The sequence below is a fragment of the Panthera pardus genome, unplaced genomic scaffold (genome assembly GCF_024362965.1).
Source record: "Panthera pardus isolate Hobbes unplaced genomic scaffold, ASM2436296v1 HiC_scaffold_25, whole genome shotgun sequence".
NCBI lineage: Eukaryota > Metazoa > Chordata > Mammalia > Carnivora > Felidae > Panthera > Panthera pardus.
The window spans coordinates 15,875,172-15,894,416 of record NW_026526821.1 but is presented as its reverse complement, the minus strand read 5'-3'; the positions used below and the strand labels follow the sequence as shown (position 1 = coordinate 15,894,416).

Sequence of the window (19,245 nt, the reverse complement as noted above, 5' to 3'; positions counted from 1 at the left end):
AGTCAAAAGTTATACGTGATTTTCAACTGCGTGGGCATCAGCAACGTACAAGAGTCAACTGGTACTTTCCTTCCTTCCTTTTTTTTTTTTTTTTACAAGTAGAAAAAAAAATAGTGTCAAGTTCATCATCAGAGGGGAGGAGGGAAGGAGAGCATGCACTTGAGAGCCAGGTATGGTCCGGACCTGGCACTCGGGGGGTGGTTCCAGTGCTGGAACGGGAGTCTGGTCTTGCAGGCAGGACGCCCCCGTTCCAAGGATGGAGAGAATGGAGGAGAGAAGCCCTGCGTGATAGGTAACGCTGAGAGAGGGGCCCTGAAGAGCCTGGGATGGACCCAATTCCTGCAACTTTAAATGCCTGCTCGGTGGGTACTGTGCAGAGGACCCCCCACCCCCACCCCCCAGTCACAGCCAAGGCTCCTGGACTCCTCATTCTGCTGCCAGTCAGATGCCTTGTTGCTCACTGCTGATGACATCAGGCCTCCCGGGAGCACACTGGCTGTCAGTCAGCCTCTTCTGGAAGCAGTAAGCCAACTCTGCCTCCTCTCTCTTTTAAAGGGACAGCTTCTGCCCGGATGAGGGAGCCAGGTTGGGGCCCTCTTGACTCCCTCCTTCCATTTAGAGTCCGATTCCAGCGCAGTGGAGAAATGAGAGGGGGTGCAAGGCAGGTTTTCGTGGCTGCTTCCTGAGCCTCAGCTCATCCCTGACAATGAAACCCTGCCAACCAAGAAGTGGATCAAAATAAAGAATTTAGGTACAAAGAAGCTTTGGTATATAAGATTACCTGTAAGTATTAAATATGCCTAAATATAGAATAAGAAAAAAATAACTGTGAGAATTAGCAGCTCTTCCTTCCTTACTAAGAAATACCAATTCAGATTGGGTCCATCAAATGTACCTAGTAAAAAAAAAAAAAAAAAAAAAAATCCCACATTTCCTAGCCTCTGTTACTGCCAGGGGCGGCATATAACACTGTTACGGCCAATGAGATATAGACTAAGAATTTGTGGAAAGCTTTCTTGATAGAGTCATTTTCTCCTTCTTCTAGTGAAATAGAGACATGGTGGCTGGAGCTGCAGCAGCTGTTTTGTAATTATGAGGAAAACCCCAAAAGACTTGCAGAGACCCCAATCCTGACATTCTTGAGGCCCTGAACCTGAGGCAGTGACTGTCTAACTCTTCACTACTTGTTTATTTAAGCTACTGTTTTCTGTAACTCATGACTAAAAGCAACCTCTAACTGTTTCACTCAACAATGTCAACATAATAACATAACTAATGCAAAATGGGAAGCTTGGGGAGAAGGGATGGGGAAAAGCATAAAAGTGCCAATGTTTCGGGGCGCCTGGGTGGCTCAGTTGGTTGGGCGTCCAGCTTCGGCTCAGGTCATGATCTCTTGATTTGTGAGTCCAAGCCCCGCATTGGGCTCTTTGCTGACAGCTCAGAGCCTGGAGCCTGCTTCGGATTCTGTGTCTCCCTCTCTCTCTCTGCCCCTCCCCCACTCGCACTCTCTCTCTCTCAAAAATAAATAAACATTAAAAACTTTTTAAAAACTGCCAATGTTTCACTGCAGGTAGTTGCTATCTGAAATTGAAATATTTAGTTAAAAATGATGTGGGGCGCCTGGGTGGCTCAGTCGGTTAAGCGTCCGACCTCAGCTCAGGTCACTATCTCGCGGTCCATGAGTTCGAGCCCCGCATCAGGCTCTGGGCTGATGGCTCAGGGCCTGGAGCCTGCTTCCGATTCTGTGTCTCCCTCTCTCTCTGCCCCTCACCCGTTCATGCTCTGTCTCTCTCTGTCTCAAAAAAAAAAAAAAAAAAATGATGATGGCTGCAACCTCTTGATGTTTTCCAGAGGGATCTTTGATGAGCTAATATTGTTTTTGGTGGAAAAAGAGCTATCTAAAGTTCAGATATTCTTTCATCTACAAAAATTCTATTAAATCCCAGTCAAATATATGAAATATCTCTCAAAATTAAAGAAGAGTTTTATAATATGAAACAATTTTGATAAACCTATTTCTGATTATCTGTGTACATGCATTGAAAGATGTTGGGCATGACATTCATCTCATGTGAATTATGCAAATCTCAGGTGTTTTTGGTTTTGTTTTTCGACTTTTAAATTTGAAATAATTGTAGATTTACAGAAGAGTTGCAAAGATAGAGCAAAAAGTACCATCTCACTTATTCTTCACTTAACTTGCTCTAATGTTAACATCCTTACATAAGCATGGTACATTTATCAAAATGAAATTAACTGGGTAATATGCATAATATGATTAACTACACTACAGACTTCATTCGGATTGTCCAATTTTTCCACTGATGTCCTTTTCTCTGTCCCAGTTTCCAAAGCAGGATACCATCTTGCATTCAGATGTCACGTCTCCTCTGGCCTATGACAGGTTCTCACTCTTTCCTTGTCTTTCATAGTCTTGACATTTGCAAAGAGTAGTGGTCACTTATTTTGTAGAATATCCTCAATTTCCGCTAGTCTCCCACTTCCTCATGATTAGACTGAGATTATAGGTTTGGGGGGAGTGATGTGCTCTTCCTATCACATCATACCAGGGGCACATAATATCAACATGTCTTACCCTTCGTGCTGTTGACCTTGATCACTTGACTTTCTCACTTCCTTCTTTGTACTTTTCCATATTGCTTTAACTCCTATAATAAGTATGTGAAGTCAACGAATCTGGAAGTGCTTCATAAACCGAAGAATCCAAAAATGTGAGGGTTAAATTTTTTATTTGAAAGAGAGAATTGATGTCCAAGCCTTGATTGGGAGAGGGAGATGGAGATAAGTATAGCTACACCATCAATGTTTAATTGGTCTGGAGGCTAGCCAGGGCGGCGGGGAAAGATAGAGATGACTTTGGGATTTATGTAACTGCTGGCAGAGCAAAGAATTAGGGCCTTGTCCGGATAGTTTTCATATAACACATTTCCCTTTCCCCTGTATCCCTGGGTAAGAGTAGAGGCCACCCCACCAGCCTAGTCAGAAACGACCTAACAAAGGAGGATTGGTTCTGTTGGGAAAGCGAGTGGATGTGGGAACTAACACTAACCAAGCACCGTCTCTGCTTACACCTCACTCATGTAACATTCACAATGCTGCCAACTAAGCGTGATGATCATCTCCACATCCCACGTGGGCAAATTCAGATTCAGAGAAGTGAAGAGACTTGCCCGAAGCCACACTGCCAGTTAACCATCAGCTATCTCTCAGGCAAAGTACGGGGTGGCACGGGAAAGCCACCGTGTGAAATTAGATCTCTGTGGACACCAAACCTACGCTCTCTGTCTTCCACTTCACGCTATCTGCTGCTTGGGAAGAACCGTGGTCAAGTACGGGAATTCTAATCCCCGGGGGAAGCTGTGGCGACTACCCACTCTCCATAAGGTTTTTCATCATCATAAGCTCTGTGTCTCCTCACTGATCAGAGAGTCACCTGGCACGAATTCCGGGTTCAGGATCCCACCACCCTTTGGATGCCTTGGACAACTACCCTCTGCAATTGAATAGTAACAAAGGCCCAGGGTAGCCGGGAAAGCCTTTCCCTAGGACGTGTCCAGCCAGGATGCAAAGAGAAACAAAGGGGAGAGGGGGGAAAGGGAAAGGAGAGAGAGAGAGAGAGAGAGAGAATTGCATGGTTTTGGATTCTAGACTCTTCTTCCAGTCAGCCCTAAGGCCCGCCTTAGTTTTGTTCCTCCTAAGGATAGATTTGAGCCAGTGAAGAATCCTTTTTTCTTGAAGCTGATTCAAGTTTAGTTTTTTCAACTTGAAACCAAGGTTTCAAATCAAGGTTGAAACCTGATGAGCACATTCACCTTAATCTAGTTTCTACTCATTCTTATCATCACTGTGCCTGTGGCTTTTGCCTATCTGGGCCCCCAGATCTGTTTCACGAGTGGCTATGAATACAGGCTCTGGAGTCAGAAAGACTGGGGGTCAAATCCCAATGCTTGCACCAATAAGCTATGTGGCCTTAGGCAAGGACTTTACCTCTAGAGCTTGTTCAATCTGATAAAATGGGGTGATAATATTCCTGCAAGGGGTATTATAAGACTTACACAAGAATAATTCATGCAAAGTGCTTAGCGCAACACAAATTTAACTTAGTATTCAATAAACGACAGCTATGATTATTAGCATTATTCAATTCTCCTTGCCAACTGGTCACAACTTATTGATTACCCAATTCCACGAGACACCTGCTGACCTAAGCCATTTTTTTCTCACCACATAATTCATACACCACTGGTAGCCTATGGATAAGTCCCCCCAGGGGTGGGAATCTACCTCAGCCCCTCAAGTGACAACTTAGGGCTGGCATTCCAACAAACGTTTGGAATTGTATGGCCGACCTGTGCCTGGTGGTATGCAGTAAATATTTAACAACTAGCACTTCAAAATGAACAATAACAAGAGTGTTTTTGCCAGCTTCCATGGTGTAAGTACTCCCGCCATGTCTGATTCCAAGCTATCAACGCAATGTCACTCAGCACAGAGTTGGGAAGAAAGTGTGCAGTTGACCCTCATGAGCTAGAGCTGGCCAGTACAAGTACAAGTGACTTATTGAGGGATCTCTCGGGTGAAGCCTTTGAGGGGGTGAGGGAAGGAGAATACGACTAGGGAGAAAGGTAGGCAAAAAAAATATGGGTAGAGCTCCAGTCTAGCCACTGCCTAATTCCAAAGAGGGTTGTCCCAGCCTGACGCAAGGCGGTGGGGGACTGTGCATCCAGTTAGTTGGTCATTGGGTACACAGGGGCACAGGTCTTCAGGGGCACAGATTCCCAGGGATTTCCTGTCAAGGATGTTCCACTGGCTGAGGTGAATTGTCAGAAGGGAGTGGCCGTGAGCTGTGAGCAACCAACTCTCACAGCAGCTGGGGGATGAGCACAGCGGCCTAGTGAAGGGCATCTGGGTGGGGCCCCAGTGTCATTTACTAGGTGGTGATAACAATGCTGATGAGAATTTTTATGGGGAAGAAAATGGTGGTGGTGGTGGTGGTAATTGGGGAGCATGGTGACGGCGGAGCTTCTGAGGGTGACGATGAGTATAGCAAAGGTGCTGGTTATTAGAGGGACCAAGGATACCAAAATCCTTACTTCTTCAAAGTTGGTCTCTTTCTTTTCTGCGTTGTATTTCTACAGTAGCCCTGGGGAACAAAACTACTCAGAATTTCATCTCGTTGAGACTAGTGAATGAAAACATGACTGAGAAAGTCGCAATGCATTCATTTCACCAGTGATGTCCTGCTGGGTGTGTGTTTTGTTTTAACAATGCACACATTCTCCAGGGCTGTGATTTTGTTCTGTTTGCCACTCTACGTCATGGTTCACTGGGAAACGCAGGGGCGTGGTGACTTTAGCCTTCTTAACCCATCAAACCTATCAGTAGTGTTTAACACGCCAACATTATGCCAGGAAGTCCTGGAGATTGCTAGAATGAATCTATCCTGCGCTCAACGTGGGATTGTTGTTTTCAGCGAAAGAGCCTCGCTTGTGAGGACGAGAGCAGAGTGACTGAAGTGAGTAAGCAGGTCAGCGTGCTGGTGGGGAGTGTCGGGGGAAGAGTCTGCAGAGTGGATGTCCTTTTATCTACCTCGGGGCGTCTGCCTAGATTTCTCCTCCTTCCCCTCCCTCCCCGGAGGGAGGCAGTGAGGCAGCAGGGGTGCTCACTTTCCACTTCAAGCACCTATCACGTTATATTTTCAACCAAATAGCTTCCTACATAAGAGGTATTCTGGGACAAATGTAGAGTTCATTCACTCCTTCCATAAATATGTACTTAGCATCAGCTGCAAGCATGCACTCGGCTAGGTGCTGGGGATAGAACATTTGGAGGGGGTGGGGGACAAAATCGTATGTTCTAGTAGATCTGAATACGACTCATCCTCATTACACACAGATGAGGAAATTGAGGCTTAAGAGGTTAATGGGTTTGGCCAAAGAGCACAGCTAAGATTTTAACTAAAGTCAGCCAGCTCCCCAAACCCATCCCCTTGACCAATTCTATACTACCTGCCATGGACATTTTTTTTTGTTTTGTGTTGCCGCCCAACATCCTCTTGCATTATTCTGGTACTTGAACCCTCTGGTAGCTTCAGGAAAACGACTTTTTCTTTTTCTTTTCTAGATTTTTAGAAAATTTATTTATTTAAGCAATCTCTACACCTGATGTGGGGCTGGAACTCACGACCTCAAGGTCAAGAGCTGCACACTCCACCGAATGAGCCAGGCAGGCGCCCCAGGAAAACCACCTTTTCCAGCACCATCTAGAAAGATGGTCAGGTAAGGCATCCTGCCCTCTTTAATTGTGGCATGGGCCCATGACCGAAGCTACGTCATCCCAATGCTGGAATTCTGCTATCCAGACCACCTAGAACTATGGTTCCCTTTGTTCAAGTTGGTTTCTCAGCTTCGCCTGAAATTCTGAGAGCCATCCCATATTCTTCCCCCAAACTATTTTTTTCCTCCAGCTACACAGAGTCTGCTTCTTTGCATATAACCAAATGCTCAGACTGACACACGGCCACTTCAGTCTCTGAGCCTCAGTTTGGACTTCAAGCAAGTTTTGTCACCTGCTAACTAGGAGGTGTAATACTCACCTTGCAGAAGGCGGGAGGGAAGATCTTGTTTCCTTGAGCCAGACCTTGCCAGCATCCCTGTTTTCTAGCACCTTCTTCAGACTCTAACCTCCCGGGAAAAGCTTCTCCATTCTTCGCTGGGGCTGCCAGACACGCAGAAGCTGCACACTCAGCAAAAGCAGTGAAGGAGCCTGAGCTATATTTGAGCTTCCCTGAGAACACACGGACGCAGCCTCCTGTGCTCTGGCTGGCCAAGGAGAGTGTAATTAACAGACTCTTCTTCAGAGCATGGATTGAACAGGTGATGGCTCAGCAAGTTCAGAATCACAGCCATGGCCAATTTCTCTTCCCCCCTGGTCTATTTTTGAGTCACCACAGGTGCTTATTAAGGCCACATGTCAGGCCTACAGGGCAGAGGAGAGACTTTTCTCAGAGAAACTGTCAGGATGGTATGAAGTTGACAGAACAGAAATCTGACCAAATAAAGCTTTATTTTTCTCATGTGACAAGAAGTCTAGGCAATCCAGGCTGGTACAGAGGACCGATTACAGAGAAGTTTCTTTGGTCTCCCGGCTCTGCTATCCTTAGCAGGTGGCACTCACCCTCATAGTCACAAGATGGCTGCTGCACTTCCAGAAACCTCACCTATGTTCCAGGTGACGATGAAAACAAAGGCAATTTGTGCCTCGGGCTTGCTGACTTCTCCCGCCTTTTAGTATGAAGAAGATAGATCCCCAAGAATCCCCACCCAAATGTCCACTTACATCTTATTGGTCAGAACTGGGTCAGGGGACCACCTGTAAGGGTGCACCTGTAAGGGAATGCGGGCAGGTGTTTTTAAGTGGGTACATTTTATTCGAACAAAATTAGGACTCTGTTACTAAGTAAAAAGGAGAGGCCAGACATTGGTTCAGCACCTCGTAGTGTCTGTTAGAGGTGAGAGGAGGGATACGTGGTTGTGAGGGAAGTCTCTGAGGGGCTGAATCAGAGGTTCTCAGAAACACAAGAGATGGACCAGGTTCCAGACCCCTCAAGTGGGAAGCTAGAGAGACCCATCATCCTCACTATGATGTACAGAGAAAAGCAGGTGCCTCCTAAGCATGTTCTGTAAAGACACTGTTGACCTCCAAAACATGGAAAGGTAGAGGGGCTTATCAAAGAGTCAAACAGTCCTGGTTTTAAATCACAGCTCTGCCTGATACTCCGTGACCTTGGGAAAGTCACTTAACCTCTCTGGGCCTCTCCGTTTTCTCAACTATAAAATGGGGATGATACCTTGCACAGTTTTTATGTGGCTCAAATGAGACCACACGTATAAATTGCGCATTGAAGGCATTCGACACATGGGAGTTATTATTGATCTAATTCCTTCATTTTCTGAATGGGGAAAACAAAACCCAAAGAGAGGAGGCAAGATGACCTAAGTCACACGGCCAGATAGAGGTGGAGCTGAGACCAGGGCCCAACTTTCGGACTTCCGACCTGAGGTGTGTTCCATTTCACCGCCGCCTCTACCTGTTAAAAAATTATTAACTTTCGCCAAAGTGTGGAATCAGGCCTGCACCGTGGAATAAAGTAACCGGTTCAGAATTACAGATTTTTTTAAAAAACTGAACAAAGTACTTTCAGATGCTTCCGACACCAACAGTTAAGCAGAAAAGGAACAGACCTCCTGCTATACCGCTTCCGGCGAGTTCTCGTATTCATTATGTTTATTGTGATCGGTATTTACTGAACACAATGACCACAGGTAACATGGAGCTGAAGTTCCTCCCCAACGGCCAGAGCGAACGTTCAATGAGCGCTGCGTTAGCTTCCTACCGCTGCTGTAGCAAATGAACATAAACTCACATGAAGTCACTGATGTCTCTGTTCCTTTAGCTCATGCTCCACGGAGTTTTGACAGAGATTTCCTTGAACACCAGGAACGAAAAACAAAACAAACAAGGGGTGCCTTGGGTGGCTCAGTCAGTTAAGTGTCCGACTCTTGATTTCGGCTCGGGTCATGATCTCACAGTTAATGGGTTCGAGCCCCGTGTTGGGCTCCGTGCTGACAACATGGAACCGGCTTGGAATCCTCTATCTCCCTCTCTCTCTCTGCCCCTCCCCCGCTGGTGCTCTCTCGCTCTCTCAAATAAATACACTTTAAAAACAAAACAAAACACACCTCTCAGAAGCGGTCATTGCCAGAGAGGAAGGAGATGGGCACAACGGGTGAAGGGGACTGGAGGGTACAGGCTTCCAGTCATGGGATGAATAAGTCACAGGGATGAAAGGCACAGCATAGGGAATAGAGTCAACGGTATCTTAAGAGTGATGTCTGGTGACAGATGCTAGCTACATTTGTGAGCACAGAATAACGTATTAGAGACGGTGAATCACTATGTTGCACACCTGAAGCTAATATAACATGATGTACCAACTATACGTCAATCACAGACACACACACACACACACACACACACACACACACACACACCACCCAGTATTTGCAGACTGCCTCTGTGCTGGGGTGCTCCTTCAACACTCAGCCGGGCTGTTCACAACTCTGCCTCAGACGGCACCCCTGTTTGCACTGAGCCGTTTTCAAGTTGGTTTTTCCTTCGTTCAGCATTCACTTGGTTGCTATAAACCTTGACGGTTTTCCAGAGTTCTGACAAAGTTAGTTCTGATAGTGTCTGCTTGCTTTCTCAATGTTTCTCTGGGGGAGCTCGGAGCGCCTTGTCTGAGCAGTAGTTTGGATTGCTCTAACAAAAACATTACAGTCTGGGTGGCTTATAATAAACAACAGGAATTTCTTTCTTACCTTCCTGGAGGCTGGAAGTCCAAGATCAGGGTGCTGGCATGGCCAGGTTCTGGCGAGGACCCCCCTTCTAGGCTGCAGACTGCCAGCTTCTTATTGTACCCTCACAAGGCAGAGAGCAGATACAGGAAGTACAGCTCTCGGGTGAGCCCTGTAAGGGCACTAATCCCATTAAAGGGCTCCTCCCTCCCGGCCTCATCTAAGGTCAGGCCTCCCGAAGGCTCCACCTCTTAATGCCATTACATTGATAGGAGATGGGTGAGGTCTCAACACAGGAATTTGGGGATGACATTCAGTCCATAACATGCCTACTCCGCCATTTTGTTTTTTAAAGGCTTCCCTGGTGATTCTAATGGGTAGCCAAGGTTGACATCCACTACTCTAGAATCAGAACCTTGCATCACTGCTTTCAACAGGCTCCTCAGGTGATTCTGATGCAGCCCTGCCGAGCTTTGGGATCCTGCAGATTAAATAAATTCTGGGACGGACCTCAGGAAGTCCACTTTGTCTCATCTTCCTCCAGTTCCAGGGAGCCAGACGGGATGGAGAGGTCAGCCTTTGTGTGGATGGCTTTCCATCTGTCCACCGCAGCACGTGGTGCCCACGAAGGGCTGCATTTGGAGTTAATGAGAAGAATTGCCCCCATTTGCTTCCCAAAGGAATCAGAATGGAAATACAGAAAGGAGCCCAGGATGTGCCAGATTCCTGCCTCCAAGTATGATCATTCAGTTGAAGCTTCTCAGTGGATCTCTTTTGGGACTTGGCATATGGGTCACCTGCACCCGAGCTAGAATCCCCCCAAATCACAAAGATTTCGGGTCACAAGCTTTTGGGTAAGTGCAGCTGGGAGGATGAAGCTTTCTCAGTCCAGTTGAACTCCAGGCTTCCACCCTCACAGACATGGGGTCCTTGAACAGTAAGTCATTCTGGGATGACCAAGAGATTTTTCTCTCTCACCACCTGTGACCATGCACCAGGCTTTAATTATCTGAGTCTCAGTTTCCTTAACTGACTGGTGAAAATAATTACCCGCCTCAATTCTTGTTATTACTATAGAAGATAAACGCAGGGTAAAAAATACAATGATAATAATAAATGTGTAGTAAAAAATAAAATAATAATAAATGTGTACTTTGATTCTGTTTTTGTCAAAAATTATGTCTATGTCTTTAACTTTATTTTGTTCACATTTATTTATTTAGAGAACAAGTGATTGTGCGTAGGGGAGGAGCAGAAAGAGGGGGAGAGAGAATCACGAGCAGACTCTGTGCTGTCAGCTTGGAGCTGACTCGGGGGCTGGATCCCACAAACCGTGAGATTATGACCTGGGCCAAACCAAAAGCGGGCGCTCAGCGGACTGAGCCACCCAGGCGCCCCTATAATTACGTATATATCTTTATACATATACTGATCTTTATATGTTTGTGTGGATATACGTGTATGTTATGTGTTTATGCACACAATGCTGCCTAGAACAATGTTCACCAAATAGGTAGTGGGATTGGAGGTGATTTTTGTTGTCCTCTTTGTACTTTTCTAGCTTATTTATGATGTGCACGTACTATTTTTAGAAAAGAAAACTGAACTTTCGGGTCAAGGGGGCTGATTAAGTCCTTCTATGATTCTCTCCCCCTCCGAATATCCCATTGCGATGACAAAATGAACATTTTAAGTACTAAGGAAAGCTATCAAAGTAATAATAATAATTACTCTTAGAATTCTGAGGTTTAAAATCTGGCACAAAGTGCTTACCGATTACGATCTCCATTCCCTAGCCATCCTAAAGAGAACCCTTCTTGTGCCCTGGACCCCTCTGCAGTCAGGTGGAGACTGTGGACCTTTTCTCAGCGTAATTATCTTTAAATGAATCAACTTCTATGCACAGGATTACAAAGGAAATCATTTACATCAACATACACTTATCAAAATATTTAAAAAACAAATCTGTCATATAGTGACATATGTGCTTCTATATTAGAAGATTTAGCAGGGTGTCTAATGACTACCATCATTTCAAAGTCACGACGAGCATAAATGATGTTATGAAATGACTCCAACAATACCATCATGGTGGGAAAATACCTGGTTTCTATTGATGATGAAGTCACAGAAACTGCTAACACTACTACGGTTTGTTGCTTATGTTTGTAAGCGAAGAAAATGCTGCCTTGAACTTAGTGAAAAGAAAGGCCATTTTTCTCTTCCAGCATTATAGACCTCCAAATTTAACAAAATACATGCGCCCAGAGATCTTCGCTTAGATCTGTCCATCTGTTTGTTTGGTCTCTTTCGCGTTTACATTGTTCCTCGAATGTACGAGGGCCCTTGGCCGCCTGCTCATGGGGGAGGGTGGGACCTAGGCTAAAGGTTACTGAATGCTATGTGATTGGCAGGGGGTCTCTTCACTGCCAATTTGGTATGACGATTAGGAAGCTCCCAACGCATGTTTAGGTCCTTCCTCCCGAGCTGGTCAAATTCCCCAGAGATGGTTCCCCCAGCTTCTTTTTAGGAGAGTGTAATTCTCCCTGCCAGCATTCTGGAATCTAGGTCAGGAAAGCAGCCTGTAAGAAGATTGGGTGGGGCATGCCAGGCTTCCATATGTAAACTTTCACTTAATCCCCCTGCTTTCCGGCGGATGTCCCATCTTCCACGACACGTGGTGTTTCCCAGCCCAGATGCCCTCTTGTCACAGTCGACCGCTGTGCCATCCAACACAGCAGCTTCTGCCAGCTACTCACATTTAAATTCATTAAAATAAATAAAATAAACGTTCAGGTCCTTAGTTGCACCAGCCACTTATCAAGGGCTCAGTAGCCACATGGAGCTAGTGGCCAGCTACCATATCGGATGGCGGTACACGACCCCTTCCGTCACTGCAGAAAGTTCCATTGGACGGTGCTGTTCTGGAGCAGGGGTTGGGATTTTTTTTTTTCCTGTAAAGGGCCGGATAGTAAATATTTTTGGCTCTGCACGCCATATGGCCTCCTTCGCACCTACTTAACTATGTCATGGTAGCGCGAGAGCAGCCGTAGACAATACATGGGACCTGCATTGGAATGCATGGCCGCGTTCCCACAAAACTTTATTTATGCACTCTGAAATCTGACTTTCATATCATTTTCACGTGTCACAGAATGTTATTCTGGTTTTGATTTTTTTCCAGCCATTTGCAAATATAGGACTATTCTTAGGACAGGCTGTCCCGAAACAGGCAGCGGGCTAGATTTGGCCTGTGGACCGTGGTTTGCAGACCTCTGTCTTTGCATTTTGCCTTTTCAGAACAATTCCTGTACTGTTATTTTCGTAGGTTCGTGGAGGAAGCAGAGGGTAAGGGGTGTAGTTTTCCTCACCTAGAAGTCTCATTACCTGTTCAGGGCCTGTCTTCCCCCAGTGCCTTAGAACCTGTGAGCACGGAGACCCATCTCTCTTATTCACCATCCTCCACCTAATGTCCAGTACAATGTTTGACATTGACATTCAATGGAGACCTGCATTAGGCTCTTCATCAATCGAACTCAATGATCAAATGCTCGCCAAGCCACCTTCTTTGTATAATTTGGCTTTTCACTTAGATCTGCCTCTGGGAAAGAATGTGCTGGTCACACTGATGAGAGTATTCCAGTCTTCTCAGCAATTATATTTCTCGTTATCAGTGAATACACTGACATTCCGATTTTCCACATCAGTCCCATGAGCTTGGTAAATGTAATTCCACCTCGGAGAGAAGACATCAGCTTCTAAGCCTGTGTAGAATCAAACAAATCTTGGTTACAGAAGTGGAAGTCTCAATTGAATTTGATAAGAAGACTTGTAAGGAGAGGGGAGGTAATCTGGTAGACAGAAGTACTGGGAGGTTTTAAATGCAGGGCTGAAATTGCCTTCCCAGCAAGATAAAGGAGAGAAGGTTGCAGAATGTTAACATTTCCCAGACCATAAGAGGACAATGTGCCAAGGGCATTGTCAGAAACCAAGTGGACGGGGCAACAGGCACAGGTTAAATTAAAAGTATATGTATCCCAAACTCCTAGAAGATAACAGGAGAAAATCTTGGGTCTGGTGATGGCTTTTAAAAAAACATTTATTTATTTTTGATAAAGAGAGACGTGCGGGAGACGGGCAGAGAGAGAGAGGGGGACAGAGGATCTGAAGCGGGCTTTGCTCTGACAATCGTGAGCCCGATGTGGGGCTTGAACTCACAAACCGTCAGATCACGACCTGAGCTGAAATCAGTTGCTCAACTGACTGAGTCACCCAGGCACCCCTGGTGATGGCTTTTTAACTGTTTATTTATTTATTTTGAGAGAGAGAGAGAGTCTGTGCATAAGAGGGGGAGGAGCAGAAAGAGAGAGAGAGAGAGAGAGAGAAAGAATCCCAAGCAGGCTCTGAGCTGTCAGTTCAGAGCCTGACACAGGGCTCAATCCCACCAACCACGAGATTATGACCTGATCCGAAATAAAAAGTCAGATGCTTAACCACACTAAGCCACCCAGGCATTATTTTTTAATGTTTATTTCTTTCTTTTGAGAGAGAGAGGGATGATGCCTTTTAGATAGAACACCAATGGCACAATTCATGACATAAATCATTGATTAGCTGGACGTCACTAAAATTTAAAACTTCTGCTCTGCAAAAGACAACACGAAGAGCGTGAGAAGGCAAGTAACAGGTTAGGAGAAAATATTTGCAAAAGACATACTTGATAAAGACCAGGAGCCAAGATATGCAAAAAGAACTCTTAAAACTGAGCAATAAGAAAACCAATCCGATTAAGAAAGAAATCAAAGACCCTACCAGACACCTCACCAAAGATGATATATAGGGGGCGTCTGGGTGATTCAGCTGAGCATCTGGCTCTTGATTTTGGCTCAGGTCATGATCCCAGGGTTGTGGGATCGAGCCTTGTGTCGGGCTCTGTGCTGAGCATGGGACCTGCTTGAGATTCTCTCTCTCTGCCTCTCTCTTCTGCTTGCACTCTCTCTCTCTCTTAAAAAGATAAAGATGATATATACATGGCAAATAAGCATGTGAAAATATGTTCCACATCATACATCACTAGGGAAATGCAAAATAAATGCAATGAGACACCACCACTTAATCCTGAGAAGGGCCAAACTCCAGAATATTGACAACACCAGATGTTGGTGAGGACGTGTAACGACAGGAATTCTCATTCGTCGTCAAATACGGTGTCCGGAAAAAATGTCCCTCTTCCTATGTAGTGGCTTTTCACCTCCCAGTCTGCCTGACACCAGATCCCATGACCATGAGTTGTCCGCTTAATTGACTATATTACTTATTTTTGTGCCCTATCCTACCAGAGGTAAGATAAATACGTGAGAGTGATTTGGGCCACAATGGGCCGTGCAGACTTACCAGACACGTCCTAGGTGCCTGTAATCTAGCACGCTCTTTCACTTGTGTCATCACTCCCGATTTACGGCGGAGGAAACTGAACCGGAACAAGGGGACAGATGAGTTGCTCCATTTATGCAGGGTTTCAAAAACAAAGGAATTATGGGGGCGCCTGGGTGGCTCAGTTGACTAAGCATCCGACTTCGGCTCAGGTCACGATCTCACGGTTGGTAAGTTCGAGCCCCGCGTTGGGATCTGTGCTGGCAGCTCAGAGCTTGGAGCCTGCTTCGGGTTCTGTGTCTCCCTCTCTCTCTCTGCCCCTTCCCTGCTCATGCTCTGTCTCTCTCAAAAATAAAATAAAAACACTAAAAAAAAATTTTTTTTAAAGAAGTCAAAAGCCAGATGCCCATAATGCAGTATTTGAAAGTTCTGAAAGAGACTTTTAACCTACAATTCTATTCCCAGCCAAATGGAATCAAGTAGGAGGGTAAATAAAGACATTTTCAGACTTGTGAGGACAGAAAAAGTTTGTCTTTTTTTAAAAAAAAATCTTTGTTAAAGTATGGAGAATACATTAGCATCATGGCTATATTTGCAGGACAGAATATAATAACGTTATATTGTGTTATATTTGGGCATAAGTTAGGATATGCTTGCCTCTGCTGACAAAGCAAATAACTGCCAAACTCTCAGAGGCTTAGGACAATGAAGACTCATCTCACTCACACTACACGTTGACTGTATCCTGGTGGGGGTGCTCTGCTCTCCCGGGACTCAGGCTAACGGACACTCTTCCACGTGGCAGGTGTGGCAGTGGGCAGGAGAGCATGCGTGTCTGTGTATGGGGTGAGAAACTCACACAGTCATTAAATGCTCCAGCCTAGGCTAACAAAGGTCACTCCCTCCCACAACCCATTGGCCAGCACCAGTCACATGGCTACACACAACTAAAAGCTGTGGGGGACTTTTGAAATGAGCCAGGCTGACAAAAGATGGAAAACAGAAGCAGGGGGGAAAGATGGCGGGAAAAATACTGCTCATGCCTTCATCTTAGAAAGTGAAATGTCAACTCTAGAAAACAGTATGGAGGTTCCTCAAAAGGTTACAAATAGAACTATCCTATGACCCAGCAACTGCACTACTAGGTATTTATCCAAAGGATACAAAAACGCTGATTCGAAGGGGCACATGCACCCCAGTGTTTATGGGGGCACTAAAAACAATAGCCAAAGTATGGAAAGAGCCCAAATGTCCCTCGACGGATGAATGGATAAAGAAGATGTGGTATATATATATATACACACACACACACACACACACACACACACACACACACACACGGGAATAATACTCAGCAATCAAAAAGAGTGAAATCTTGCCATTTGCAACAATGTGGATGGAACTAGAATGTATTATGCTAAGCACAATAAGTCAATCAGAGAAAGACAAATATATGATTTTACTTGTATGCGGAATTTAAGAAACAAAACTTATGAACATAGGGGAAGAGAAGGAAAAATAAGAACAGAGAGGGAGGCAAACCATGAGACTTAAAAAAAAATTTAATGTTTATTTATTTTTGAGAGAGAGAGAGACAGAGACAGAGAGAGTGTGTGTGAGCAGGGAAATAACAGAGAGAGAGGAAGACACAGAATTCGAAGCAGGCTCCAGGCTCTGAGCTGTCAGCACAGAGCCCAACGTGGGACTCGAACCCACAAACCGCGAGATCATGACCCGAGCCAAAGTTGGAGGCTCAACTGACTGAGCCACCCAGGTGCCACAAGAGACTTTATTTTATTTATTTATTTTGAGAGAGACAGAGAGCACGAGTAGAGGAGGGGCAGAGGGAGAGAGAGAGAGAGAGAGAGAGAGAGAGAGAGAGAGAGAATCCCAAATAAGCTCTGCACTGTCAGTGCGGAGCCTGATGCAGGGTTTGAATCCAAGAAATCGTGGGATCATGCCCTGAACTGAAACCACGAGTCAGACGCTTAACCGACTGAGCCACTGAGCCACCCCTAAGAGACTCTTAAATATAGAGAACAAACTTAGGATTGCTGGAAGGGTGGTGGGTGGGGGACAGACTAAATGGGTGATGGGCATTAAGGAGGGCACCTGCTGGGATGAACACTGGGTGTTGTATGTAAGTGATGAATCACTGAATTCTACCCCTGAAACCAATACTACACTGTATGTTAACTTGAATCTGAATCAAAGAGAGAGAGAGAGAGAGAGAAAGTGAGTTGTCAAAAGGGATTGTCCATGTGATAGAATAAGAAAATAGGGGTGCTGTTTATTGAATTTATGAGGAGAAATGAGAAATACCAATAAATATATAAATAATCAACAGTTGGAGAAAGCACAGAGTATAAGTAAACTTTACAGACAATAAATATTGTCTAGCTATTGTTTATATTTAGGGACATAATCACCTGAAAATCAAAGTGATTAAAAGAGATTGCCCCAACAGAGTTGGGCAATGGGCACGAGAGTTTGCTTTTCATGGGAAACTCTCCTGTGCTGTTTGGTATGTTACCATGTATATGAACGTATTAGCAGGGCTCTCCAGAGAAACTGAACCAATGGGTGATAGACGTTTACAGATAGATATGGATATGTGTATATGTACATGTGTGTATATGAGACAAAGAGAGAGATTTATCACAGGAATTGGCTCACACACCATCTCATGTCTGTAGGCTGGAGAACCAGGAAAGCCAGTGCTGGAACATTCCAGTCCAGTCCAAAGGCCTGAGAACCCAGGGAGCAGACGGTCTGAGTGTAAAGACCTGAGAACCAGAAGTGCCAGTGTCCAAGGGCAGGAGAACATGGATGTCCCAGCTCAGGCAGAAAGAGCAAATTCGCCATCAACAGATTGAGCGATCCCTGCCCCTCCCTCCCAACATTGGTGATCTTTACTCAGTCTACTGATTCAGATGCTAATCATTTCCAAATATACCCTAGCAGACATACCCAAAAATAACATTTACCAGCTCTCTGGGCATCCCTTAGCCCAGCCAGGTTGACACATAGAACTCACCATCAGAATGAACTACATTTTGTTTCAAATAACATAGTTTTGGAGGTCGTACATCCCAGTTCACCATTGGGCAACTCTCCTAAACTTCAGGTCCCTTTTCTATAAAGTGGGGTAAGATTTTATGAGGACTACATGAAATCACGTATGGCAAGAGGCGGGCATAGTGCCTGACACGTAGCACATGCTGGTTACATGGCGACACATCACGGACATCAGGTCCAGATTGACTCTGTGTGCAAGAGATTTGAGCCCTGAGCCTTGATGGAGAAGGTTCTGGGAGACCATCCAAACCACTGCTTCTGCAGGTTGGGCACAGGTGGCCTGGTCTTATCTGCAGCTACACGAGGAATCAGTCCCCAGGACCAGGACTAGAATGGCCTCCTGTCTTCCAACCCCAGGACCTGCTGGCCACCCCTGTGGTCTCTGAATCAGAACTGCATTTGGCTCTGGACATAGAGAAAGAGCCCTTTGGGAGGAAAGGGATCATTTCCTCCGGTGCAAATTGTTTCTTTTTGTGCTGGCAAGTCCAAGGTGTTCTGACAAAGGTCAAAAGTATTTATTTTCTTTAATACTGGAGGGGTCAGAGTGAGATACAGACAAGGATGAGCCAAAGTGGGGAAAGGAGAAAGGGGGGGGGGGGTGTCAACTTTGAGAGCTGAAAAAGCTTCTTATCACAGGCAATGGCTGTTTTGGGGGCACAGACACAACTCCTGGTTTTCTATTAAAAACAGCAGAAATTACAATGAGGGAAAATTAAGAAATCATTAAATACAGATGATGCGGTCAAAGCCACTCTCCCATCTAGTCCTGCCCACCTCCCGATTATCCCTTCCTGCTCCCTACCCACATGTGACACCTGAGCCCTGAGCTTTGCCGCTCTGCTGGGCTCCTGACCGCTGCACTCCCCTATGCCATTCCCTCTGACTGGCTCGCCCAACCCCAGTTCCCTGGCTAGTTGGGCCCTTCCTCTAGGACTCAGGTCAGGCGTCCTCTCCTCCTCAAAGACCACCCTGCCAGCTCTTCTTCTGTGTACCCATCACATCACATCTTGGCATCTTAACACTTACCAAGCTGTGTCGAAATCGCCCAAACTCCCATCTGTCTTTCCAATTGGACTGGAGATCACACACTGGACCCTCAGACTCAGATCTGGCATTCAGAGAGAATTATGTTTTACTTGCTTGGCCTGTACTTTTTTGGGCCCACATGGTGTTTTTAAAAAATTTTTTTGCATTCATTGCCAAAAATTAAAAAGAGATTGCGCAAAAAAAATTTTTTTTCAGTTTCTGGCTTCTCTTGAACAAACTGGAAATCCAGTAAGACGGGTGCAGTTCTCCACCCTTGTGGTAGTGGCCCCCTTCGGATAGAGCACTGTTTATTTCTCCACAGTCCCCACCATGCTCTATTGTCTCTGCATTTAAGCCTCATCTCAGAGCCATTTGTCATAACTCTTGCAAT

The 19,245-nt window shown here is 45.4% G+C and overlaps 1 long non-coding RNA gene across 4 annotated transcripts in view; it reads right to left on the bottom strand.

Moving 5' to 3' along the window:
- Window positions 1–405: 405 nt before the first annotated feature.
- LOC109272390 (uncharacterized) overlaps window positions 406–19,245 on the bottom strand; it is a 34,385-nt gene continuing 15,545 nt past the window's right edge. Inside the window, exons 2-5 of one of the 4 annotated variants that reach the window (XR_008417715.1) lie at window positions 7,360–13,141; window positions 6,617–7,240; window positions 2,597–2,669; window positions 406–714 (exon numbers count right to left, since the gene is read on the bottom strand). This is a non-coding gene — a long non-coding RNA (uncharacterized LOC109272390). Of the gene's footprint in view, window positions 715–2,596; window positions 2,670–6,616; window positions 13,142–19,245 lie in introns of all 4 variants that reach the window. The other 3 variants (XR_008417716.1, XR_008417713.1, XR_008417714.1) reach the window with 3 other exon arrangements.